Raw genomic sequence first — 21,789 nt, 5'->3', positions numbered from 1 at the left:
CTTCTAAGCTACCTTTAGAAAAGATCTCAATGATGGTGAAGACCTACACAGGCAAAAAAGTGTCTCCCAAAGGCAAACTGAAAATGAATGTGTCATATAGAAGCCAAACACAGAAGTTGGAGTTTTGTGTATTGAAAAGTGAAGAACCAGTACTCTTCAGACGTGAATTGTTCAGAAAATCCAACAAGATTGGTATGCAATTAAAGCTCTCAATTTGTCGTCAACAGGCAACTGCAGCCCAAATAGTAGCACTAACCAGGGACTGTCACAGCTGTTTAATTCTAATGAGAAGGTGTTGGAGAAGGACGTTGGTAAACGCAAACACACATGAAGGCCTGAATTGAACTAGATAAAGTAGCAACACAAAGATTCTATAAAGTGCATCCAATGCTTACGCACCACATCCTAAACTAAATGCAGAGCTCTCCAAGGTTGAGAGGAATGATTGGGCCACGCCCATTGTCCTGGCGATCAAGAAAGAGAAGGCTGGAGTTGTTCGTATATCTGGGGACTTCAAAGAAAGCACCAACACTGTGCTGAGTACTGCGAGTATCCCCTGCCACGAATAGAAGACATTTTTGCATCTTTAGCAGGTGGGGAAAAGTTTTCAAAGATTGACTTGTCATAAGTCTATCTGTAAATGAAGATCGAAGAGTCAAGCAAGAAGTTCCTCACAATCAACACTCACAGTGTAATTGCCTCGTCTTCGGTGTCGCATCAGCTCCAGCAATTTGGCAAAGAGCAATGGAACAAGTGCTCCACGATAGCCCAGGAACACAATGTTGCTGACAACATCATGACTGGCCAGAATGACGAAGAGCACCTCCAGAACCTTGGTAAAGTGCCTACCAGACTGAGCGAGTATGGTCTGACAACAAAAAGAGAGAAATGTGAGCTTTTCAAGAATGAAATCTCATATCGGGGACATGTCATTGAAATGCAGGGTTTAAATAAGTCACAAGAGAAGACTGAAGCAGTGCTACAGGCACCCAGACCAGAAAATGTGTCACAACTCAAGTCATACTTGGGCTATGTAAACAACTACCACCGGTTTCTCCCAAATATTGCTGCAGTGCTGCGTCTGTTGCAGACAGGAGCAGAGTGGGAATGGTCAGAAAGATGTGAAAGAGCATTCAAGGAAACAAAAAGTCTAATAAACAACAGATGAACTGCTCACCCATTATGACCCATCGCTGCCCATCAGACTGGCGTGCAATGCGTCCCCTTGTGGCATTGGAGCCATTTTTTCACACATTATAAAGGATGGATCTGAATGTCCCATTGTATTTGCTTCAAGATCACTGATGGGCACAGAATACAACTACGCACAGATTGACTGAGGGGCCCTCAGTCCAGTATGGAGAATAAAGAAGTTCCACCACCACCTCTACAGACTCTAGTGAAGACCACCAGCCCCTTCTGTTCATTTTCAATCCCAGGAAGGGAATACCAGTGAAGTCTGCTACCCAGTTGCAACATTGGCCACTTTTCCTAGGAGCACACTCTTATGGCATAGAGTTCAAGGGTACTGAACAACACAGCAATGCTGATGGTGTGTCACATCTTCCACTGCTGACAAATGAAGAAGAGAAGTCTTCGTAGTGTGACACAGCAGAGATGTTTCACACAGCATTAGGCTAGGATTCAATCAGGGGTTGCTGGGCGGTGTGGCTTGATGGGCAGGAAGGGCCTATCCCACACTGTATCTCAATAAATAACTCCACATTATTTCTAACTGTGTACAGCCATAGTGCAGTTGACAGAGTTGCCAGTGACTCGGTCAGTTCTGACCTACATGAGGAATGTGCATGTTTGTCTAAGGTTTCTTCCCAGAGCACAAAGATATGCAGCTTGGTAGGGTAATTGGCCGCTGTATATTACCCTTGGAGCAAGGGTTTACTGTGGAACCTTGGCAAGATGATGGGAATATGGGGAGGAAACAAAATGGCATGAATATACAATTGGTTTAAATGGTTTGGTGTGGACTCAGTGGCCCATAGGCGCTGATCCTAAATTGTACGGCCCCAAGAGGACCATAAAACTTGTCATAGAGTTTAGAGGCTTGCGTGCCTCAATGACCCAGAGGGTTATGCTGGATGGAGTCAGGGCTTTATGCTTTGGCTCTTGGTAGGGTCACCCATGCCAAACAGGTCAAAGGGTAGAGGCCAGGTAGTGGTCCACCAGTCCTCCAGGTTCGGGGGTCCAGCTCAGGGCTAACAACCTGACTGGTAAAAAAAAATGGTTACGGAAACAGCAATGAAGAATCCTTCTTCACCTGAGTGTGACTTTATTCCTGAGTCTCCGCCTGGGACTTGCAGGACTGACAGTAGCGAAAATCGAGAGGAAGCTACTGATATGATAAAGGAAGCCCTGAACACCACCAGAGATTGAGGATCTTCATTGCTGCCCTAAACAACAATGGCATAACGGGCAGTAAGTAAGTCAGTAAGTTGTTTGACAATAATACTCTATATTCAGCTGATGAAGGTAGAAGGTGAAAATAATATCTTTAAGCTAATGCTTTATTTCTGAAAACTCCTTTTTTATTTGGAAACATGGATGTGTCAAAATTAAGATCCATGTATAAAGAATAGCTTCAGAGTACGGAAGAGATTGCTAAGCCTAATTATGGCAAGTGCAGCATTACAATTCAGTTTAGACTTCGTAGAACAATTCACAGAAATTTTAGTGAGTGTAGGTTAATAGGAGTGTAGGGAAGTTAATAGAGCAATCTGACTGGCTGCATCACAGCCTGGCAAGGAGACGCCAGTGCACAGGATCAAAAAGGGCTGCAGGGAATTATACACTCAACCAGCTTCTTCCTGGGCACAGGCATCTGTGCCATCGAGGACATCTTTAAAAGGCCGTATGAGACCCACAGTCAGTGTTTTAGGAACAGCTTCTGGCCCTGTGCCATGAGACTCCTGAATGGTGCATGTACACTAACTCACCATTCCTCTTCAGCAGTATTTATTTAATAATCGATGTAGTTTGTATGGGTGGTGGGGTGGAGATATATCTCTACTAAAAGAGGTGTAAGCTGCTACTTCCCTACTAGCCTGCAGGCTGCCCTTGGGGAAGGTGTAGCACCTGCTTAGCCCCTTGATCAGGGTCACAATGTTGCCCGGGGCGAATGAGGAGAACCCAAGTGCAGGACACAGGCACATCGACTGAGTTGGGGAGGCTGGCGTAGACGTGAATGTAGAACAGCAAACCGGAGGAATCTTGACAAGGGGACGGGATTTACAGGGACTACCTTGAAACTGGAGCTGAACTTAGAACTAGTGGTTCTAATCAGACAAGGGGATGAAGTATCACATGAGAATAGACCAACAAACTGGCAACCTGTGATAGTGACACCATCGTACTGATTTCACAGTCTCTGATGAAAACCAGGTGTACTGTAATTCAGTAAACTAGCAGCAATTGGAAATCTAATGACTGAAATTAGGGCATAATCAGGGAGAAAGGAGCGTTAAAGGGGAACAGACAACCGGAACCATGACCCACAATGTGGTGGATGGTCATTTGAGCAGCTCAAGTCCTGGTTATGCATTCACTGAGGTCAGGGATTTTGCCCGCATCGTCTCATAAACAGGAGTGGCATGTAAATCGGCATGACCAACTCCCCCTCAACTCTGCCCATGAAGAGAGAGAGGGGCACAAATTCAACTGGGCATCGGAGAACATCATGGCGCAAGCGAACATGGGCAATGCAAGAGAATTCCTAACAGCTTGGTTTTCCGTGAACAATTCTGTAAACCAGCACATAGACCTCGATCCTATTTTTGAGCCAACGTGGACATTTCTGGTCTGGTTGAGGACTATTGTAGTTTGTGAGTTAATGCATGCTTTGTGTGGCTGTTCCTGTTCCTCTACATCTGTGGTCCTGGGGCACTGTAGCACGGGACCACATTCACATGGACTCTTCTGTCTCGAGGGGTGTACAGTCGATAGGTTAAATGCAAGCAGGCCTTTTTCAACTGAGGTTGGTGAGACTGGAGCTAGGGGTTATAGGCTAAAGGTGAAATATTTAAGGGGAACCTGAGAGGGAACTTCTTCACTCAGAGAGTGGTGAGAATGTGGAACGAGCTGCCAGCCAAAGTGATGGATGCTGGTTCGATTTCAACATTTCAGTGATGTTTGGATTAGTGCATGGATGGGAAGGGTATGGAGGCCTGTGGTCCAGTGCAGGTTGATAGAACTAGGCGGAATAATAGGTCGTCACAGACTAGCTGAGCTGAAGGGCCTGTTCTGTGTTGTAGCGTTCTGTGACTCAGTGTTCACTCAAAATGGCTGGAAGTGTTTCCCGCTTCCAACATCAATGGCACCGAGAACCTGCTGAAGATGAAGTTGGACTTGGTTTATCACTGTCACACATGCCTCTCAAAGTTCGACCCTATGTCCCCGATGTGAGAAGATCATCAGGGTTTCTCTTCCCGCCATCACAGATATTTACACTACACACTGCATCTGCAAAGCAAACAAGATTATGAAGAACCCCACGCACCCCTTGTACAAACTCTTCTCCCTCCTGCCGTCTGGGAAAAGGCACCAAAGCATTCGGGCTCTCACAACCAGACTATGTAACAGTTTCTTCCCCCAAGCCATCAGACTCCTCAATACCCAGAGCCTGGACTGACACCAACTTACTGCCCTCTACTGTGCCTATTGTCCTGTTTATTATTTATTGTAATGCCTGCACTGTATGCAGTCCTGGGTAGGTCTGTAGTCTAGTGTAGTTTTTTCTGTTTTGCTTTTACGTAGTTCAGTGCAGTTTTTGTATTGTTTCTTGTAGCACAATGGTCCTGAAAAACATTGTCTTGTTTTTACTGTGTACCGTACCAGCAGTTATGGTCGAAATGACAATAAAAAGTGATTTGACTTGACTTGAATGGCCAACAGGGCTCTGGAGAATCTCCATAGGCCAATCCCCTGTGCAGTGTGTTCAATGGATTGCGAAGGCATTGATGACCTCCGACCAGACCTTTGGAGGATGACGGAGATGGGAGGTCATCAATGGTCTATGCTGAGAGCCCAAGTAAGGAAGTACTGTCATATGTAAAGAGGTACAATCAAAAACTTGTCTTGCATTCTATTCATCTATTTATTACACAGTGCAAAGAGGTAGAACAAAATAAAACAATAGCAGGATGCAGAATGAAATGTAACGGCTGCAGAGAAGGTTCAGTGCCGGTTGACAACAAGGTGCAAGATCAAACCATGGTAGACTGTGAGGTCAAGAATCCATCTTATCCTGCTTGGGGACCATTCAATAGTCTTACTACACTGGATGGAAGCTGTCCTTGAGCCTGGTGGTGCGTGCATCAGGCTTTAGTATCTACTGCCCAATGGGAGAAGAGAGAATGCCCATTGAGATTGGGGTCTTTGATTGGGCTTTACTGAGGCGGCGTGAAGTGAGTACAGAGTCCACAGAGGGAAGGCTGATTACCATGGTGGTGCTGAGCTGTGTCCACAGCTCTCTGCAGTTTCTGGCAGTTATATGCAAAACGATTGCTGTTCCAAGCTGCGATGTGCCCAGATAGGATGTTCATATGGTTCAGTAATAAATATTGTTAAGACAGTGGGGTATGCCAAATTCGTCAGTATCCTGTGGAATCAGAGATGCTCGTGAACTTTCTTAGCATAGCTTTATGTACAGACTATTGACAATGTTTGCTCCAAAGAACTTGAGGCTCTTGACCTCAGCCCCGCCGATATAGACAGGAGCATGTGCACCTCCCCATCCCCTTCCTGAAGTAAATGACCAGCTCTTATGTTTTGCTGATTTTGAGGGAAATGTTGCCATGACACCATATTATTTAGCTCTCTATCTCCTTCCTCAAAGGTTCATTTATTATCAAAGCACGCCACTCTGAAATTTGTCTTCTCCAGATAGCCACGAAACAAAGAAAGAAGATGAAAGTAATTCAGAGAGAAACATCAACCCCCCCGCCCCCTGTACAAAAAAGAACAGCATCCCGATCATCAACTCCCCCACCCCCGACAAAAGCCCTCCCCCAAACAAAATTGAACAGGAACATCAACACCCAAAAATACAACCCCGCACAAAAAAAAAATCTAACAGAGCACTAGCAGAACATCAAACCCCAAACACCCTCACTTCGCACAGCAAACCAGCTCATCATCATTTGAGATGTGGTCCATTACAGTGTAATATGTGCAGACTTGTAGATGGAGTTAGGATTCAGAGTAGAACCTGATGCATTGCTTTGCGTTTTGAAAATTACCCCAAGAACTTGTGGCAGACAATGGTTCTTTCTTTGTTTCACACTAGTTTAAGATCTTTTTAAAATCGGATGGGGGTCTGCCATATTTTGATCCCACCACATCATCCCACAAATAATCCATTGGGCAGGCTTATTCCTAGGGCAGAAAAGTCTAAGACAAGGAGGCATAATTTTAAGGGTGATTGGAAGAAAGTTTGGGGGATGTTAGAGGCGGGTCTTTTACATGGAGAGTGGTGGGTGCGTGAAATCGCTGCCAGGGATGGTGGTAGATACGTTCGTTCATTCGTTATGTGCCATGTCGTAATGACGTAGGCAATCACGATCTTTCCATGACTGTGATAGTCCTTGGCAAATTTTTTCTGCAGAAGTGGTTTGTCGTTGCCTTCTTCATGGCAGTGTCTTTACAAGACGGGTGACCCCAGCCGTTATCGATATGCTTCAGAGATTGCCTGCCTGGCGTCAGTGGTGGCATAACCAGGACTTGTGCCACGCACCTGTACCTCATATAACCAGCTCTTTGCATGGCTTCACATGACCCTGATCGGGGGTGGGGGGTCACTACACCTTGCCCAAGGGTGACCTGCAGGCTAGTGGAGGGAAGGAGCACCATACACCCCCTTTGGTAGAGATATACCCCCACCCTGTCACCCACAGTAAATACATGAGGAACATTTAAGAAAGAAGCACCTGGATCCAAGAAAATTAAGTCAAGTCAAGTCACTTCTATTGTCATTTCGACCATAACTGCTGGTACAGTACATAGTAAAAATGAGATAACGTTTTTCAGGACCATGGTGTTACATGACACAGTACAAAAACTAGACTGAACTACGTAAAAAAAAGCAAAACAGAGAAAGCTACACTAGACTACAGACCTACAAGGACTGCATAAAGTGCACAAAACAGTGCAGACATTACAATAAATAATAAACAGGACAATAGGGCAAGGTGTCAGTCCAGGCTCTGGGTATTGAGGAGTCTGATGGCTTCGGGGAAGAAACTGTTACATAGTCTGGTTGTGAGAGCCTGAATGCTTTGGTGCCTTTTCCCAGACGGCAGGAGGGAGGAGAGTTTATGTGAGGGGTGCGTGGGGTTCTTCATAATCTTGTTTGCTTTGCAGATGCAGTGTGTAGTGTAAATGTCTGTAATGACGGGAAGAGAGACCCAGATGATCTTCTCAGCTGACTATGTGACATAGCCACAGGGCTATGTGGGAGGGAAGGTAAGATTAATCTTAAAGTAGGTTAACAAGTTGACACAACATCTGAACTGTATTGTGCTGTAACATTCAATGATCTTAAATTTCAAGAAGGCCTGGACAACTCAGAACTTCTAATCTGCTCCTTCGACCTAAATTTGCAGAGGGAACACACCTCACCAGAGACCTGCAAAAATATTGACAGTGCATAGGATTGGCCTTGTACTATGAATGATGCACAGATTTTGTCAAGCATTGTCAGGGCTACTGGTGAAAATTGTATTTATGAATTCAAGAGAAAATTAAAGTGCTGTCTTATAATGGTACAAGTTGCACTTTCAACTCATCCTCTGTGATGGAAAGAGCAGATGTGCTAAAAGTGCATCTTGTACCATTTATAAGACACTGCTTTCATTTTTTGACAGCACTGCTTCAAATCTCTGCTGATCTGCCGAATTTCCTTTAATGTATTTTCTTATTATTTATACTCCAATCCTAAACGGAAGTTGAATTCTCTCACGCATCTCAAAATTCAGTGACAAAGGGCAAAAAAAAAAAATTTGATCAAAAAATTTGTCAATTTGTTTGTAATTTTCTCGGACATCTGACAGGTTCACAGAATCTTTACGCGGATGCATTCTTAACCACGGAGCAAATTTAATCCCAGACTTCAAGTGTAATGTAAAAGGTTAGCCAACTGCTTAACGCCTTGGTATTTTTAGATACATTTATTTTCTTCAGTAAATCTCTCAGTATGCTGCTGGATAACAGAAATTATCATAACGTTCTGAGCATATCAGCTCTTGTCAGCTGTGTTCCGTGTGGGCTTAATCCCTACAGCTCTTACTATCTTTGAATGTCTTCCTTTTCATTTTATGTTCCCTCCTTCCAGCCGAACTAATTACATTAAAATGTCCCAGAGCAGATTCACTGATGGAAAGTTGGCTCTCAACAGAATTATTTTTGAATCTAATTTGTGTAATATATTAACTGAATCAACAGTTATTCTTCATAAAATCCTAGGCAAAATGAAATAGCTGCTTCAAGATAAATATTTTTCTGGCCTGGCGATACCTTTTCCATTACATCATTTTGATCTTTGATCTTTATTTATAGATCAAATCATTTCCCATTACTGGAATTCAAAGAAGATTCAACTTGCCTTACATAAATGCTACTAACCAAAAGGTTCAATTTGTTTCTGGGTTTTCTGGGCTGGCCTGAACTAATTAAAATTGATTCTGGCAATACTGACGACCTTTCCTGAGATGTAGTCGTATCTTCATTAAGTAAGCTTTATCAGAATCAATTTGAATCGGTTCTGCTTATGAGGAGGTCCAGTCATTTAACTTGTGTTTTTAAATTACCAAGGAGGTTTAATATAATTGACTTCATTAATTTAACAGTTTAATCCTGTGCCCTTACCCATTAGAATGCTTGATGCAGATGGTAGCTTTGCAACAAAAGTATGGTAGTAAGGATAAAAATGGTAAAAGATCAAGACACCCACTTACTCAGAAATGGTCAACAGGCAGGTTCAGCTTTACAAAGGATATCAGTGCTGCCAGACCATGCCTTAGACTTGGAGTTCAAAGTAACTTTATTATCAAAGTCAGTATAAACCTATCAAAGTCTTGAGGTGCTGAAGATGCTGGAAATCTAGAGCAATACACACAGTCGGCTGCAGGAGCTCAGCAGAGCAGGCATCAGGCAGATGGGAATAACCAGCTGATGTTTTGGGCTGAGACCCTTCATCAGGACTTTCGGATGTTGAAAAGCCTCAACAGAATGGATCCGGAGAGGACGTTTCTTATGGTGGGCGAGTCTGAGACCAGAGGACACATCCTCAGAATAGAGGGGCGTCCTTTTAGATCAGATATGAGGACTTTCTTTAACCAGTGAGTGGTGTATCTGTGGAATTCGTTGCCATAGGCAGCTGTGGAGGACAAGTCATTGGGTATATTTAAGGCAGAGGTTGATAGATTCTGATGAGTCAGGGCATGAAGGGATACAGAGATGCCCTGACCAATCAAGAATCTATCAACCTCTGCCTTAAACATATGTAAAGACTTGTCCTCCACACCTACCTATGGCAGTGAATTCCACAGATTCACCAGAGTCTGGATAAAGGAATTCCTCCTCATCTCCATTTTAAAATGACACCCCTCTATTCTAAGGGCTGTGTCCTCTGGTCCTAGAATCTCCCACCATAGAAAGCATCCTTTCCACATCGACTCTATCAGGGCCTTTCGCCATACAATAGGTTTCAATGAGGTCACCACTCGTTCTTCTGAATTCTGATGAATACAGGCCCAGAGGCATAAATGTCTCATATGACAAGCCTTTCAATCCCGCAATCATTTTCGTGAACCTCCTTTGAACCCTCCCCAGTTTCAGCACATCCTTTCTTGTAGAAGGGGCCCAAAACTATTCACTATACTTCAAGTGGGGCCTCACCAACGTTTTATGAACATCACATCCTTGCTTTAATATTTTAGCCATCTGCCCTCCCCACACCCCCACCTTCCCCCTCACCTGGTCTCACCTATCCCCTGCCAGCTTGTTTTCCTTCCCCCTCCCCACCTCCACCTTTTTATTCTGGCATCTTCCCCCTTCCTTTCCAGTCCTGATGAAGGGTCTTGGCCAGAAATGTCGACTCTTTATTTCCCTCCATAGATGCTGTCTAACCAGTCGAGCCTTTTATGTGTTTTGCCCCAAAGACCAAAGCTCACTGAATGGCCCAGTAATATTCCACTAAAGAGGTCCAACTCTTTCAGGGGCACTGTATTTCCGAGTTCCTCAAGTCCTTGGTTTGTATTGCTCAAGACTTCTAGCATCTGAAGAATCTCTTGTGAAATTGCCAGAGTGTAAACATTTTTGTATTCTTCAGTGGAGGAGATCTGCTGCTTTGACACACATGCACCCTGCAGTGCCAGGGATATCCATGTTTTGTACAAGAATATAAAAATCATATGATATGTATACAAACTCCAATACGGGTGGTAGGGTGGAGATATGTCTCTACCAAAGGAGGTGTAAGGTGCTCCTTCCCTCCACTAGCCTGCAGGTCACCCTTGGGCAAGGTGTAGCACCCGCTTAGCCCCCTGATCAGGGTCAAGTGAAGCCGTGGGAGCAGGTGCTGGATGATCGTATGAGCAGCCGGTGCACATCACAAGACCTGGTTATGCGACCACTGACGCCAGGCAGACAATCTCTGAAGAAGATTGACAACGGCTGGGGTCACCCGTCTTGTAAAGGCACTGCCCAGAAGAAGGCAACGGCAAAGCACCTGTGGAAAAGTTTGCCAAGAGCAATCAAGGTCATGGAAAGACCACGATCGCCCATGCCACATGAGGTGGCACATCACAAATGAGAGAATGTATCTATCTCAGAGTTGAGTACAGAGCTTTGAAGTTTGAAAGGAAGGGATTGCACTGCCCAAGTAGAAAAAAAAGCAGCAGGTCATGGCAGTGTAATAGAGCTTTGACCAGTGACCAATCCGCATTTGTGTTTGATTAACAAGAGCAAGTTAAAGGAAGGCAGGGGCAAGCGCAGCAGCCATTGTCTGAGTGGGCAGAGTCAGAGTGGTGACCTTGAGGCTTTTGCTCTTCAAGCTTTCAGTCAGAGAAAACCAAGAAAAGAAAAGCTCGAGGTTAAGCTTTTTTTCATAAGTGCTCAGCTAGAACAGTAGAGATTACAGGCAAGATAGCTGAATGCTCAAGTTATGGGATGTGGGAAGGCAGGGAGATCTCCAGTGTCCCTGACAATCCTCATTAAGGAGTTGGAGCTGGAACTGGTTGGACTCCGGATCAATCAGGAGGCTGAAGGGATGATAGACAAGACATATGGAAGGATAGTTGCACCCAAGGTGCAGGACGCAGGAAACTGTGTGACAGACAGGAAGGGGTTAAGGAGCCAGTGCAGAGTGCCCCTATGGCCACCCTCTCAACAACAGGTATATCACTTTGGATACTGTTGTCGGGGGGTGGGGGGTGGTAGTTGTCCTAACAGAGGAAAGTCACAGTGGCCGGGTCTCTGGCACTGACTGAGTTTGGCTCTATGACTCCGACGGTCAGGGGGAAGAAAAGGCACACTGTGGTAATATGGAATTTGTTTGTTAGGGGAACGGACAGAAGGTTCTATGGGTGAGACTTAAATTCCTGAATGGTATGTTGCCTCCCGGGTGCCAGGGTTTCGGACATCTTGGATCGAGCCCTAGCATCCTTAAGTGGGAGAGTGAACAGTCAGAGGATGTGGTCCATGTAGGTACCAATGACATGGGTAGGACGAGTGACAAGGTTAGGGAGTTAGGTGTAAAGTTAAAGCTCAGGACTTCATGGGTTGTGACCTCAGGGTTGCTACCTATGCCATGTGCTAATCAAGCCAGAATAGGGAAGATTTTACAGTTTATCACATGGTCAAGGAGTTAATGTAGGAGAGAGGGCTTAAGAGTTTTGGATCATTGGGCTCTCTTGCAAGGAAGGTGAGACCTGCACAGAAGTGACAGTTTGCTCCCAAACTGGAAGGGGACTAATATCCTAGTGGGAAGGTTTGTTAATGCTCCATAGTGGGGCTGGAGTTGCAGGGGGATGGGAACAGTTAGTGGAGAGGTTGTGAAGGCAGATGTTGGTAAAACCTCAGCCAAAGTCAGTAATCAAAACATTGAGCATGGTGTGACTAGTGCCCTGAGCTGCAAATATTTCAATGCAAGAAGTATCGTAGGAAAGACAGATGAGTGCAGGGCATGGATCAACACCTGGATTTATGATATTGTAGCCATTAGTGAAACTTGGTTGCAGGAGGGGCAGGACTGGCAGCTCAACATTCCGGGGTTCTGTTGTTTTAGGTGTAACGGAGTGGGGGGGATTAAAGGAGGGTGGTGCCGTTACTAGTCAAGGAAAATGTTACAGCAGTGCTCCATCAGCACAGACTGGAAAACACAATTAGTGAGGTGTTATGGGTGGAAATAAAGAATAAGAAAGGTATGACCACGTTAATAGGTCTATATTACAGACCACACAACAATCCAAGGGAATTAGAGGAACAAATTTGTAAAGAGATCGCAGACTGCTGCAAGAAACATAAGGTTGTTATAATCGGTGATTTTAAATTTCCGCATATTGACTGGGGATCCCGTATTGTAAAAGGACTAGATGGGACAGGAATTGTTCAGGAAGGTTTCCTTCATCAGTGCGTAGAAGTCCCAACGAGAGAGTGTGCGATACTGGATCTGCTATTAGGGAATGAGACAGGGCAGGTGACAGGAGTTTGTGTGGGGGAACACTTTGCATCCAGTGACCACAATGCCATTAACTTCAAAGTCAATATGCAAAATGATAGGTCTGGCCTGCGGGTTGAGATTCTAAATTGGAGAAAGGCCAAACTTGATGGTATCAGAAATGATCTGGCAAGTGCGGATTGGGACAGGCTGATTTCTGGCAGAGATATACTTGGAAAGTGGGAGGCCTTCAAAGATGAAATTTTGAGAGTAAAATGCTTGCATGTGCTTGTCAGAGTAAAAAGTAAAAACAACAGGTGTAGGGATCTTTGATTTTCAAGAGATATTGATGCCCTGGTTAAGAGAGAAAAGGAGGTGCATGGCAGGATAGGCAGGTAGGAACAAGTGAGGTGCTTAGGGAGTATAATAAATGCAAGAGAGCCCTTAAGAAAGAAATCAGGAGGGCTAAAGGTAGACATGAAGTTGCTCTAGCAGATAAGGTGAAGGAGAATCCTAAGGGATTTTATAGCTATGTTAAAAGCAAAAGGATTGTTAGAGACAAAACTGGTCCTCTGGAAGACCAGAATGGTAATCCATGTGTGGAGCCAAAACAGATGGGGGAGATCTTAAATTCATTTTTTGCATCTGTATTTACTTGGGAGATGGATACAGAGTCTATAAAAGCGAGGAGAAGTGGCATCAATTTCATGCACCCTGTACTGATTACAAAGGAGGAGTTGTCTGAAACCCTGAGGCAAATCAAGATGGACAATTCCCTGGAGACTGACTAGGTGCCCTTTGGACCCTACGGAAGGCATGAAATTGCCAGAGCTCCAGCAGTAATATTTAACACAACCTTAGCGACAGGAGAGATACTGGAGCATTGGAGGATAGCCAATGTCGTTCCACTGTTTAAAAAAGGATTTAAACAGAAACCAGGAAATTATAGGCCAGTGAGCCCAACATCAGTTGTGTATTCTAAGTATTGGATAGACATGAACTGTCAGCATGGCTTCGTGTGTGGTAGGTCATGTCTAACCAATCTTACAAAGTTTTGAGAAAGTTACCAGGAAAGTGGGTGAAGGCAAGGCAGTTGATGTCAACTACATGGACTTTAGTAAGGTATTTGATTAGGTCCCGCATGGAAGGCTGGTCAAAAAGGTTCAGTTGCTCAGAATTCAGGGTGAGGTAGTAAATTGAATTAGACATTGGCTTTGTGGGAGAAGCCAGAGAGTAGTCATAGAGGGTCGCCTCTCTGACTGGAGGACTGTACCTAGCGGGATGTCGCAGGGATCAGTGCCGGGTCCTTTGTTGTTTGTCATCTATATCAATGATCCGGATGACAAAGTGGTTAACTGGTTCAGCAAATTTGCGAAGGCACCAAGATTGCGGGTGTAGTGAACGGTGAGGAAGGCTATCATGGCTTGCAGAGGGATCAGCATCAGCTGGAAAAATGGGCTGGAAAATGGCAGATTGAATTTAATGCAGGCAAGTGTGAGGTTTTGCACTTCAGTAGGACCAACTAGGGCAGGTCTCACACAGTGAACAGCATGGCATTGAGGAGTGCGGTAGAACAAGGAGATCTAGGAAAACAAGTACATAATTCATTGAAAGTGGCATCACAGGTAGATGGGGTCGTAAAGAAAGCTTTTGGCTCATTGGCCTTCACAAATCAATGTACTGAGTACAGGAGTTGGGATGTTATGTTGAAGTTGCATAAGATGTTGGTGAGGCCTAATTTGGAGTAATATGTGCAGTTTTGGTCACCTACATGCAGGAAAGATGCGGACAAGATTGAAAGAGTACAGAGAAAATTTACAAGGATGTTGCCAGGTCTGGAGGACCTGAGTTATATAGAAAGCTTGAATAGGTTAGGACTGTATTCTTTAGAGCATAGAAGATCAAGGGAAGATTTGATAGAAGTATGCAAAATTATAAGGAGTATAGATAGGGTAAATGCAAGCAAGCTTTTTCCACTGAGGGTGGGTGGCACTACAACTAGAGCTCATGGGTTAAGGGTGAAAGGTGAGAAGTTTAAGGCAAACATGAGGGGGGAACTTCTTCACTCAGAGGGTCTTGAGAATGTGGAATGAGCTGCCAGCACAAGTGGTCCACGTGAGCTCGATTTCAACGTTTAAGAGAAGTTTGTATAGGTACATGGATTGTAGGGGTATGGAGGATTGTGGACCTGGCGCCAGTCGATGGGATTAGGCAGTTTAAATGGTTTTGGTCCAGACTAGATGGGCCCAAGGGCCTGTTTTTGCACTGTTCTTCACTATGACCCTATCACTCTATGGATACATACTTTGATAATTAATGACCCTTTAAACCTCTGAGAATCTCTTCAAGTTGGCCTGGTGAGTGACATAGAGGGGTTAGTGTTGCTCCCATGACCCTTCTGTCCTTAACCATGGCAAAAATAAAGGTCTTCCGATCAGCTAAAAATACTCCTTCTCAATTATTTAATCAATGCTGCAATTCAAAATCGTTTTCCCTTTGATTACAAAGCAATTGTCCCCGCTGACCAAAGATATTTTTTTAATTTAATGCATGTTTTGTAAGAAGTTGCTGAATAAAACTTACTGTACAGTCTATGTATTTATACTGTAGCTAGGGTACCTAAGACTTTTGCACAGTACTGTAGTAATTTTACATATTGCACAAAAGAAACAAATTTCATGACATCTGTGAGTGATGATAAAGCCTGATTCTGATATGGGTCTCTATTGTGGACTGAGGGTGGGAAGGGGGCAGGGAGAGGGGAATCATGGTTGGGAAAAGGGGAAGGGAGAGGGAAGCACCAGAGAGACATTCTGTAATGATCAATAAACCAATTGTTTGGAACTGAATGACGTTGCCTGGTGTCTCAGGGTTGGGTGTGTCTGCACCCTAGACCCGCCCCAGCACTCCTTCTCTGCCACCTGTCCCACACTCCTCCTGCAACACTCCACCCTCGCCATTCCCAGCATCCTTTGCTCCTGCCAGATTTACAAGCTCGCTCTCCGCTCAACGTGGACAAATACAGTTCTGGGCAAAAGCCTTTGGCACCCGAGCTATATACACATGCCTAAGAGTTTTGCACAGGACTGTAGGAGCAAAGTTAGGCCACTCAGCTCCTCAGTCAGCTCTGCTATTTGATTTATTATCCCTCTTTCTATTAGAAAACAAGGTTGGAAAAACATTGAGGAGCAGGTAATTCCCATCCCCATACAAGCAATTTTGGCTGATAACAACCTGCAAAGGTACATAAATACTATTGATAACCCATGGGTGAAGTTGATTCTTAAAATATGGAAAATTACTATAAAAGAATATAATCTAGAGGGAGATATTGCAATTCTTAAATGGTGTGCATATGACTCATATTTTACACCAAATAAATTGGATGCTAGATTTAAGGACTGGACAGCTAAAGGAATAACAGTTCTTTGCAACATAATAAAAGAAGGAAAACTGTTCAGTTTTGAAATGCTTAAAGAGAAACACTTATTCGAAAAACAAGATTTTTATCGGTATTTACAGATGCGACAATATGTTAATAAGACGTTTAAAAATGTAACCAAGGCAAATACATGATTGATAGAGCTCTTTAGAAAAGCATATAATTCAGATAATGGTAGTAGAATAATTTCAAGCATGTATAAGGGGTTGTCAAATCTTAAAACACATTCGACTTCATACATTAAAACAAAATGGGAGAAGGAAGGAGGGATAATTATATCTGAGGAAGAATGGACAACAATATGGAGGTATCAATGGAAGTGTACCAATTCACAGAAATGGAGGGAGTTTGGATGGAAAAACTTGATAAGATATTTTATTACATCTTCTCAGAAATCCCATTATGATGGTAACCTCCCTGTTTGCTGGAGAAATTGTGGAAATCAAAATGCAAATCATTATTATTTTTTGGGACTGCCCTGTTATCAAAAACTATTGGAGGGGGATACACAATGCCCTACAAGACATCTTTAAATGTGAAATAGCCTTAGAGAGTAAGACCATATATTTTGGATATATACCTCAAGAATGGTTGAAAAGAGATAAATATTTAATGAATATACGGTTGGTGGCTGGTAAAAAGACTCTTACTAGGAAATGGTTATCACAGGAGAGCCCAACTTTAAATACATGGAGGGAAATTACAATGGACATTTACAAAATGGAGAAGATAACAGCATCTGTTAACCATGAGCTGGAACAATTTGATTCATACTGGGAAAAATGGTTTAACTACATAATGCCTCATAGGCCTGATTTTATTCTCACAAATCAATGAATCTGTTGTAAAAAAAAGATCACTCCCTACTTATACATAGTTCTTTCCTTTTGCTTGTTTTTTCTTTCCATTCTTTTCTATACGTGTATACCTCAGATAAATACTTTGTGGAGATTTGTGATATATATGATTATATGATATATATGTACAATGTCTGAAATACATCTTATGGAAATGTTTGATGATGAACTTCAATAAAAAAATAAATTACAAAAATAAAGAAAACAAGGTTGAACAGCAGAACTCTGATTGGATGAGGACTAACCAATCAAGAGGGATGGGTGATGGGACTAGACATGCCCAGGCATCATCCCTGATGAAGATCGTAGAGTTTGTCATCAAAACATTGGTTAAAATTGATACCTGTACCCGGCAAGCCTGAGAAGACTTTATTCTATCAATCTCCTCTTTAAATATACCCAATGGCTCCATAGCAGTCAGTGGCGATGGATTCCACAGATTCACCATACTCTGGCTACAGAATTCCTCCTTATTTCTATTCTCCCTGAAGTACAGGAATGTGAGGGGGGATTTGATCAAGATAACCAAAATATGAGGAATAGAGATAGGTAAATGCAAGAGCTTTTCCCACTGAGGTTGATTGATGCTAGAACTAGAGGACATAGGTTAAAGGTGAAAGGTGAAATATTTAAGGGGCAACCCGAAGGGGATCTTCTTCATTCAGAGGGTGGTGCGAGTGAAGAACGAGCTGCCAGAGGATACGGTGAATGTGGATTGAATTTCAACATTTAAGAGAAGTTTGGACAAGTACTTGGATGGGAGGGATATGGTCCAGATGCAGGTTGAAGGATCTAGCCACAGTAACAGTTCATCACAGATTACATGGGCCAAGGGGCCTGTTTCTGTGCAGCAGAGGTCTTTAACTCTATGACTCTCAAGAGTCGGCCTTCTGTTCTGAGGCTGTGCCCTCTGGTCCTAGACTCACCCAATATTGGAAGCATCTCCTCCACATCCACTCTATCTAGGCCTTTCAATACTAATTAATCATTTTTAATTAATGGGTTGAATTGTGGCCAGTACAAAAGCACGACATAGTTCTGCAGGTCTACTTGGTCAGAGCAGATTTCCTTGGAGACCGTTAATATCAAAGCAGTTAAGCACTGAATGCTTTTGGCTCAGCTCAGTCCTTTAGGCATTGGGCAGGTCGGGTTTGGAAGGCCTGTGTTCATTTTGTTTCTTATCAAATACACTTCCAGCTGAAGATGTGGAGATGTGATTAATAAAGATTGCTTAACCTTGCCTAGTACCCTTAGGGATTCTCATCATCCAGACTGCTACATGCAATGTTGTATGAGCCAGAGCCTCTACATTACTGAAAGAACCACATTCACGAACATGTACAATTTTGACTCCATTTCAAGGTCAATATCAGGAGGTTGAAATTCAATTTTCCTGGAAGTAGACACACACCGAGACAACAAGGCTTAACAAATCACATCAACGTACCATTGTCCAGCCCAAGCCTCAGTGCTTTGGAAAATAATCTTTACAACTGAATGCCTGCCTAAAATAATTCAGTTTTTAAGTAAGCCACTCTTGCAGAGTACCAGTTGCAAGCAGAGGGAATCTGAAAGTCTCTTTTATCGATTTGCAAAACCCTACGGCGACCAAGAATCAAAGTTGAGGAGTTAGAAAGGGAATCTAACAGGGTGCAAAAATGTTAGATCATAACCCAATAGATAAAGAAAATAGGAGCAAATGGACTTCTGGTAATTGCCTTCCCTCCTCTCCTTCACCATTCCCCATTCCAGTTTCCTTCACTCACCTTAACTCCTTCCCTGTCCATCACCTCCCTCTGGTACTCCTTCCCTTTCCCTTTCTTCCACGGTCTTCTGACCTCTCCTATCAGGTTTCCCCTTCTCTGGCCCTTTATCTCTATCATGAATCAACTTCCCAGCTCTTTACTTCACCCTCTTCCCCCTCCCAGTTTCACCTATCACCTAGCATTCTTCCTCCCCTCCCCCCCCACCTTCTTACTCTGGCTTTTCCCCTTCCTTTCCAGTCCCGAAGAAGTGTCTCGGCCCAAAACATCGACTGTTTCCTCTTTTCCTTAGACGCTGCCTGGCCTGCTGAGTTCCTCCAGCATTTTGAGCGTGGTGCTTCAGATCTCCAGCATCGGTAGATTTTCTCATGTTTGTTTAACAAATGGGCCGTGCACATCAGATCAAAAATGTGTTTGGGTAAAATAAGTTTTTCCAACAAATCTAATGGTAATTTCACAGTCCCAATCCCTTCAGTGCTCTTCAATGTCTGAAAGTGAGTAGAGGAACTGGATTAGATTAGTGGTTCCCAAAGTGAGCAATATCGCCCCCTCGAGGTCAGTGGGAGTTTCTAAGGGGGGCGATAAGGATAACAAGAGTGCTGGGGAGGTCTCAGTAGCAAAGGATGCAACTGAGGGGTTGCATGCTTAAATTTAAGAAATTAATTACTGCTTAGAAGCATGTGATCTGCAATGCCTCGTAATTGCTACAATCATCACATAATCATCTCATCTCTTGCTTACCCACCATTCTCTTAGACTTTGCTCGAAGAGCTTTGTTAAAAAGCAACGTGACACTTTGGTGTTTGGCATATCTTGACAAACCTGGACCGAAAGAAATTGTGTTATTTCCGAGCCTGGTCCATGCATTGCCATTCATTACTGCGGTACGGTGTTTGCTAGTATGATTCCCATGCTCTGAACATGCAGTGGCACAAATCCTGAGAATTAGGGTATGGTGTTCCATAGGATAAAGTTCAAAATTGTCCCTTTCATATGATGTTGACTGCATTTCCCTAGACCACTGCCCAACTGAGATATCGCTGCCCCTCCTGATGTACCTTCAGCTACAGAGTCAGGTTTATGCCTGAGCTATAAAAATATCATAACTTAACCTTTATTGATTGCAAAGTTTGAGGTTGGACTTAAACAACAGGCGATTGCATCTACTCATTAATCAATAACGATGAAAAGGAAGCGTAGAGTATCTGAAATATGGATTTATAGCAACAGCAGCCAATGTATCTGTTGTGGGAAAAGTGTTTTCAAATCAGGCACTGAAACTATCCAGGCTCCTTAAGCATAAGAAGAGAATACACTCTGACAAAGCAAGTAAGAGTGTGGCTTATTCTCAGACAGTTCGCAAAGATTTTCAGAAATGGAAAGCACTTCGAAACATGGTTGGCAGCACTTCACAACAAAACAGCAATGGTTTAAGACAGACAGACATGCTTTATTGATCCCGAGGGAAATTGGGTTTCGTTACAGTCGCACCAACCAAGAATAGTGTAGAAATATATTGCAATATAAAACCATAAATAATTAAATAATAATAAGTAAATTATTCCAAGTGGAAATAAGTCCAGGACCAGCCTATTGTCCGACACTCCGAGGGAGGAGTTGTAAAGTTTCAGTTATAAATTTTCAGAAATGGAAAGCACTTCGAAACATGTTTGGCAGCGCTTCACAACGAAACAGCGATGGTTTAAGGGGTTCTTACAACATTTACTGGGAATGACGGACAGTTTGAATGCTTGCTGTTGCACATGGAAGTCAGCTGGCTCCCAAAAAGAAGCTGCTTGAGACACTTTTATCCACTTTTTGAAACTGATAAAACTCTTTGAAAAAGAGCATGAGATATAGGAACAGAATTAGGCCATTTGGCCCATCGAGTCTGCTCCCCTATTTCGTCATGGCTGATCTGTTTCCCTCTCAGCCCCAATATCCTTCCTTCTGCTCATAACCCTTTATGCACTGAATAATCAAGAATTTATCAACGTCTGCCTTAGATATACCCAAAGACCTGGCCTCCACAGCCACCTGTGGCAACGAATTCCACAGATTCACCACCCTCTGGCTAAAGAAGTCCCTCCTCTCTATTCTAAGCGGTGCTATATTCTGAAACGGTGTCCCCCGGTCTTACACTCTCACACCATAGGAAATATAGTTGATCTAATGTATTATGCTGGAAATATTTAACTGATCAGGCAGCAGCCGTGGGCAGAAATACAATGTAACACCAAGCAACACACACAAAATGCTGGTGGAACACAGCAGGCCAGGCAGCATCTATCAGGAGAAGCACTGTCAACGTTTCGGGCCGAGACCCTTCGTCAGGACTAACTGAAAAGACAGATACTAAGAGATTTGAAAGTAGGAGGGAGAGGGGGAAATGCAAAATGATAGGAGAAGACCAGAGGGGGTGGGATGAAGCTAAGAGCTGGAAAGGTGATTGGCGAAAGTGATACAGAGCTGGAGAAGGGAAAGGATCATGGGACGGGAGGCCTCGGGAGAAAGAAGGGGGGAGGGGAGCACCAGAGGGAGATGGAGAACAGGCAGAGTGTTTACAATGTAACACTTCAGGTCTGGGACATAAACTGCTTCCTTCCCATGGATGTTGCCTGACCTGCTGAATTCTTCCGACATTTTCTCTTTTCATTTCAGATTTCCAGCAGCTGAAGACTGGGATGCTTCGTTCAGTAATCGACTCAAGAGTTTTGGGCCTGACACTGCTTATTTGTCAGAAATTTTTTGGAAAGTTTAATGAAATCAATCTTCAATTGCAAGGTTCTCATCAAAGTCTAATGAGCCATCTCCGCATATCTGTCCAAGTTCGCCCCATTTAAGTGCAACACTGGCTATCAGGACCTTTTCCAATTTCCAAGCCTCTCCGAGTTGGAAGAGGAAGAAAGAACACCAGATGATGATCTTCAAGTACCCAGATGGGAGAGCTGTGTAACGACATGTTAGAGAAATTTCAGGATCTTCTCCTGATCCAAATTCCAGATTGGATAATAAAACCATTCCGGAACATTTGTAATGAGAAATTAGCAGGAAGGACAG

Source organism: Hemitrygon akajei, chromosome 24, assembly GCF_048418815.1.
Source record: "Hemitrygon akajei chromosome 24, sHemAka1.3, whole genome shotgun sequence".
Taxonomy (NCBI): domain Eukaryota; kingdom Metazoa; phylum Chordata; class Chondrichthyes; order Myliobatiformes; family Dasyatidae; genus Hemitrygon; species Hemitrygon akajei.
This window is presented reverse-complemented; position numbering follows the sequence as displayed.